The sequence below is a fragment of the Cricetulus griseus genome, chromosome X (assembly GCF_003668045.3).
Source record: "Cricetulus griseus strain 17A/GY chromosome X, alternate assembly CriGri-PICRH-1.0, whole genome shotgun sequence".
NCBI classification, from domain to species: Eukaryota; Metazoa; Chordata; class Mammalia; order Rodentia; family Cricetidae; genus Cricetulus; species Cricetulus griseus.
Genome location: NC_048604.1, coordinates 63,005,057 through 63,012,051, shown reverse-complemented (window position 1 = coordinate 63,012,051; position 6,995 = coordinate 63,005,057). Strand labels below are relative to the sequence as shown.

Sequence of the window (6,995 nt, the reverse complement as noted above, 5' to 3'; positions counted from 1 at the left end):
AAGGAGATAATGATCCAGATATACCCAAAAGGCTAACTAGAAAGGTAGACAAGTTCTATTATTGGAGGAGGCGATTCAGCATCATCAGATATATTGACTATGCAAAACCATTACTATGGTTCACCAACCTAAATATTTTAAACCCTTATTTTAAAGCATTAGCCTACATGATACAGAAATGCCATATAGATTTTAGAAAGTAGTTTAGAAGAAAACCAAGTATGATACATGTCTCCTACTCTAAGCAACAGTTTAATTGGTAGTTTCGGAACAATGATTTATGGGCAATTGCCTTTGCTCAATTTTCAGGAAGAATTAATAATCAATTTCTAGCTCATGGACTGTTACAATTTGCACTAATGCATCCTTTTATATTTCCAAAATTGTAAAAAAACAGTCCTGTAAAAATATGCTATGTTAGTTTTTACCAATGGTTTTATTTGGAGAGTCCCTTACATAGGTTATTAATAGAAAGAAACAGATAGAACAGACAGCTCTGGCTTCAGCTCAAATAATCAAATTGCGAGCTGTTGCAATGGCCTTTCAGATCCTGGTAAATAATTCATTTTAATTTATATATTAACAGTCATTGTATTTAAGGCTCTTGAGGTAATAGAGAGAATTCCATTCATAGGATCCAATATTAGATTAAAATATTATTTGAACAAATTCAAAATGTTATTCACCTAAGAATTATCATGTTTATGGGTCACACGGGGAACCTATTAAATAGGTCTTTCCCTGATTACTGGCCAAATGGAATGAATTATCTGATTAACAAAATCAGTTGATTTGCCTTAAATAGAAAAAGCTCGATAGGCTTGTAACTTTTCTTCATCATAATAGCAAGTCTAAGTAAGAAATTTGGCTTAACTAGAGAGACTGCTGGTCAAATCATCAAACAACGTGGAAAATGTCCACAATATGGCTATGGCTAATTTAAGGATGAATCCTCAAGGCCTGCTCCCCAACCATTTATGGCAAATGGATGTGACTCACATTACAGAGTTTGGCAAGTTAAAAGTGTGCCACTCCACAAACAGGAGAAGCCACCAGGCATGTTATAACTCACTGTTTAAGATGTTTTGCTTGCATGGGACTGCCAAAAGTTATAAAAACATATAATGGGTCTGGATATACTAACAAAGCTTTCCAGCAATTTTGTGCTTAATTCCCGGGACCGGTGCTACCGGAACAGCCCATGTGGCCTAGTCCCGCCCAATGTGCGTGGACCTGCATGCCGAGCCCGTAGTGGTGGGGACGGCTGGGCCTTTGGGCCTTTTGGGGACGCAGCATGCTGCTGACTTGGGGGAGTAAAGCGCCTACTTTCTCGCTTTTATAGCGGCAGTGAGACATGAGGCGAGCCCATAGCTCAGGCAGCAGCGGCTCCTGAGCCAGCAGGGACGCACGGGCCAGGCACGGTGGCGCAAGCCTCTAGTCCCAGCTACTCGGGAGGCTGAGACAGGAGGATCGCTTGAGTCCAGGAGTTCTAGGCTGTGATGTGCTATGTTTGCACTAAATTCGGCATCAATATGATGACCTCCAGAGAGCGGGCAGCCACCAGGTTGCCTAAGGAGGAGGAGTTCTATACCATACATTGTTTGTGCTAAATTTTCTCACATATGATGCTACAAAAAAGATCGCCTCTGGCATCCATCAACAGCTCAAAATTATGCTCAAGCCTTATGGAAAGATCCCCTAACTTACAAATGGCACGGACCAGATCCGGTCCTCATTTGGGGAAAAGGACATGCATATATTTTTGACTCAGGCCAATAATGCTAGATGGTTGCCTAAATGCCTTTTTAATCCACCCAGGGGAAGCCCCTGAGGAGCCTTCTAATTTTGCTTAATTCTAGATAAAAGATGCTGGTTTTTTGGCTACTTGTGTGTTCCCACCTTAGATTGCCATTGCCACTGGAAGCCCTTATCAGATCTACAACTACACCTGGATGATCCTCAACCGAGCCAGAGATGCTGCCAACGCCTCCACAACTGTTGCGACCACCCCCTCCTATTCCCCCCTGATAGTTGACTTATGTGCTTTAGCCTTAGGGGCCTTTCCAGACTAGGGAACCCCTGACCATTTTTCCCCCCAGGACTTCCCTCTTCCAATGACCTTATTCTATCCTTAGTTAACCCTACTGTTCAGGCCCCTCATCAAGCCAACCACTCCCTTATGGAGGACTGTTGGGTCTGTTATTCTTCCACCCCTCCCCTGTATCAGGGAATTGCGGGCATTTAATTCCTACCTTGCCTGTTCTACTGGATTGACTACTTATACTTTCACCTTTACCTTTTCAAAAATTAACCAGATTCATTAAGTCCCAGATTGATGCCATCCTTGAAAAACCGGTTTTGGTCTACTACCATCGCCTGGAGGCATTAGATTCTGAGCTGCCTGACAACAATAAACACCCCCCATTCCTAAAGGACTGGATTTTTCAGGCCTTGAACATCGAACCTCCCTATTTCCTTGGCCTTGGAGCCGTCCGTGACGGGAATGTATGGTGATGCCGCAAGCCAGAGCCGACCCTTCCCAATGGCTGTAGCGTCCTCCATGATAGGTTTAGCATGAGACTGACCCCCAGATGCCCACTCCAAAGCACTCCCGAGCTGCTAGCCTTATGAAGGGTCATCGGAGTGCTGGGGACAGGTGCATCTCACGTAACCTAAGACAGAGGCACTACCCCTCACTGTCATATAAATGACAATATCATAAACATAGGGTCCTGGATGCGGGTGCCCATCACGTAGCCTAAGCCAGACGCTCCATTTTATTATACTTAGTAGGGGGAGATGTCAGAAGCCAGCCTTGGTGACCCCCCATGCCTAGTGAGCCACCAGCCAGTCTAGCATCCCACCCCTCAGGTTCAGGGACCTGGCCTGAGAAGCAACTAACACCAATCCCTTCCCCCACTTCCTTAACACAGGAGATTCCAGATACCTGCCTGAGAGCAATTAATTCATCCCTCCCCCCACCTCCTTTTTCTCTACTTCCTCCTTTCTCTATAAAAACCCCTTGTAATAATCAATAAAGTGGGCCTTGACAATGGAATCTGCTTTGTCCCGCTCTTTCTTTCCCGCCCATTATTTGTAGGCGTGATCCACCTCGGACTCACGAATTACTGGAGCCCCGCGGGACGGGGCAATAAATTTTAAAAAGACTATGCAAGTTGAAATACATTGGCCTTACAAAGATCATGGCTCTAATTTTCTTAAACATACAATTTTAGGAAATTGATTTACTTTTCCTGATTTTTTTTTTGGGGGGGGTGGTCTTAGAGACAGGGTTTCTCGGTGTAGCTTTGTAGACCAGGCTGGTCTCAAACTCACAGAGATCCACCTTCCTCTGCCTCATGAGTGCTGGTGTTAAAGGTGTGCACCACCACCACCCAGTTTTATTTTTCTGATTTTTAGAATTCGTTCTTGTAAAGATAACCATTTGTATGGTTACTATATAAAAGAAAATTATAAAAATATGAAGAACTATTGTATGACCAGTACTAATGTGCAATAAATTGGAAGACAGTATGAATAAATTCAGGCTCAATTTTTTTAGAAAATAGTAATGACATATGATTTACAAACTGAGTTATTAGAAATATAAGATGATGTGCTAAATAATATGGTTTGAAATGTTTATGTATATACAAATGCTAAAAATGTGCTATCTCAAAGTTGTGTTACATATTTCATACTACTATATTTAAAATATAGGCAAACAATTTATTAAAATCATGTTATCAGAAAATAGTTATTGCTGCTAAAAGATGACTCGGGAGGTTTGTTATCATTGTAATAGGCTTCTTAAGTTATTGATAATTTAAAATCATTATAATGGAATTGTGAAAGTTCTCCAACTACCTCTGTTGTTGTATAGCTATTTCTTTTGGTGTAGCATGACACTGTCATCATGGAGCAAAGATTTCTACAGTGATCTAGGATATTCTGGGCCAGCAGTTATGGTGCTGAGATAAGCTAACCATACAAGGCTGATATCATTTGTTTGTAGAAGCATGTGGTAATCTACCAGAAATATGTTAACAATTCCATGCAATATTCCTGAACCTGCCCCATAGCAACATATGTTGTAAATAGGATATGTTACATTGATGGTGGATGCAACCTTACTGAGGCAACATTTATGAGTAAGCACCCATGCTGGAATGGAACATCTTGCTGATACCACTACTTCTGAGACTTTCACATTCCTCCAAGAATCCTGTCATTCATGATCAGTAATTAACCTCAATAAACTCATTGGTTCATGAAGCTGGACTTAGATGAAACTGTTTCTTTGGTCAGTTGGTGCACAATTTGTAGAGAACTGATGTTATTTTTAAGTTTCTCCAAGGAAAGTCTTGTAACAAATATTCACTGTGCAAAGACACACACAACAAAACCAAAGGTGAGTCTAAATGATCATACATATAGCCCATTGCAGTATTATAAAATATATTGCTATCACCAAAGGCAGCCTATATGGGGCATTGTTTTAAGATGGCTATGGTGGTAGAGTATTTTATGAAGCGACGGATTGTAGCAAGATGATAGGGAAGTTGGGATGACTTAGAACCCAGTTCCCTGAGCTGGATAAGACTACAATCACAATAGAATTAAGAAAGAAGTTAATCAGTGACCTCATGACTTACATAGTTCTAGTCAACTTTACTGAGTCACATGGTTCTACAAGATTTTTACCAGGTAAGATCGCTCTGTAAAATCTGAGTGATTTATTTATAGCATTATGTAAATAATATATCTAATAACCTAAAGCAATCCAGAGGGGATGAGAAAAATGAAGGCCATGGAAGTTTGAATGAGATGTTCCCCACAAATCTAGGGCATTTGCCCTTACTCCACAATTGTCAGCTATGTTTGTGTAGTCTTACAAGGTGTGACCTTGCTGGAAGAAGTATGTTGTTAGGGGTAGGCTTTGAAGGTTCAAAAGACTTGTGCCATTTCCAGTGGCTCTCTCTACTTCCTGACTGTGGTTCAGAATGTAAGCCCTCAGTTGTTGTTCTATCAGCATGCTTCCTGCTACCTTCAATCTTCTGGAACCATAAGCTAAATGAACTATTATTTTTAAATTGTCCTTGTCATGATATTTTATAGAAATGTAACTAAGACAGGGGCCAAACAAAGAAACCTATTTTATTTGAAAGTAATTGTGGCAATATTAGTGCTGGAATCAATCCAGATTTCCTGGGGGAAAGGTTGGAAGAGGAACAGATGCTGTGCTTCCAAACTTCTGCAAAAGTTTAAAGGATGAAGAAGGGTACTGAATGAAGGGAAGAATGTGATCATCAAAATGTCCATTATTGTGAAGGAAAAAAGAATCTAGGGGAACTGGAGTGCAGTGGATGAATGTGGGGCTAAAGTGAAAAGGGTTAAACTTATCCTACGAGTGGAAAAATGTCAGAAACTATATTATATACCTTTACCCAGTGATAGAAGTATATTCAAAGTGTATGGGATTTGTTAGATATAAGTGTCACATGACTGAGGTGGTGATTTCTTCATTGATATAAAAGTAAAGTTGATTTTGTGTGGTTGGAAGACATAAGATTCTGTAAATATGGAGATTATTCAATCAACTCAAAGCCATTTCAGCAGGCTAGTAAGCCCTGTGTAAATACTCAGAGGGCTGATTGGAAGTGGTTATTGGTATCCTCTCTGTCCATGCTACTATATCCAAGATTGCTTTTTTTGACAAACAAATGATACAGTTGATGGAACCTTTTTATGCTACATTGATCTTGATAATATTTATTTATAGTAACACCCTCATTTCAGAATGTTAAAACCAAATTTCACTTTCTTTAGAAGACAGCAGTGAACCTTCAAAGATTCTGTCAACACATTAGCATTGATGACTGAGTATCTTACAGATTTGGAAAAGTATCTGGAGAAACATAAAGCCAGCAATTAAATGAATAAGGAGCCCTGCACTGGGGAGAAAAGACATTCCCAAAGCTTAAGGTTATTGAATCAAATCTCACTGTCAGCTATAGGCAAATTCCCTATATTTGAAGATAAGAGAGATCCTAGAGGCACCACAATACTCATTTCTGCCAATAATGTTGGTCACATGCCAGAATATGACATGGAGAAACCATTCTGGGATGTATCTGGTAGATTTTGTTCTTCTAAAATAACCTCACATCCATATTCCTGTAAGCAACGCCAATAAATTAATTAGTTCACAAAACGATAGCATTCTTATAAAAAATAAAAGTTTTACAGGCTTCTGTGGAGAATGATCAATCATACTATTCAGGTTAATGTTGTCAGAAGGCCAGACATTATTTTAGTGCCACGGTTTTTGTAAGTACATTCAAGTACTTTGTGATTGAATTTATGGGACACACCACAGGAGAAAACCCATGTTGTTTTTTGTAATCCAGTGCAAACACCCGTGGTTAGGGACATGGGCTGCAGCATATGCTAATGCTATTGTTTTGTAAAATGGGTTTGATGTGTCTGTCAAGTTGCTCCTTAACATCTGTGCTTTATCCAAGGAGCATCAGTCAAGAGAAATTTCTTTTTGCAGTGTTCAAATTTTAGTATAATAGACTGGTAATATGATCCAATTGCTGAGAATAAGTGACTTGCTATGGCACAATAGCCCAATTTTTAAAGAATCATACAAATCTATCACCTCCAAGGCTAAGAAAATATCCCAGAAGAGTCTTCAGCAAGACTGTAAGAGCTGAAGAACGAGAAGGGAAGGATGTTATGATATAGCTATTCTGCCATATGACCATTGTCATTATAGAACAGATGCCACATTTATGAACTCCAGAATACCGTGGCCCAGGAGTCAACTGGTCCAGACACTGAAATATGTAAAACAACATAGTGGCAGCTAGGTCTACAGTAATGTAATGGAGTCATTAATATTACCTTGTAGGTGAGTGACAAATGCCTCTTGAATCTCTCTGATTCTGCCCATAACCCCCCCTCAACTATTTGTGCACTTGAAGAGTATA

The 6,995-nt window shown here is 40.0% G+C and overlaps 1 pseudogene; it reads right to left on the bottom strand.

The window, feature by feature from the left end:
• Window positions 1–1,167: 1,167 nt before the first annotated feature.
• Window positions 1,168–6,995, bottom strand: part of LOC118239384 — a 66,949-nt pseudogene continuing 61,121 nt past the window's right edge.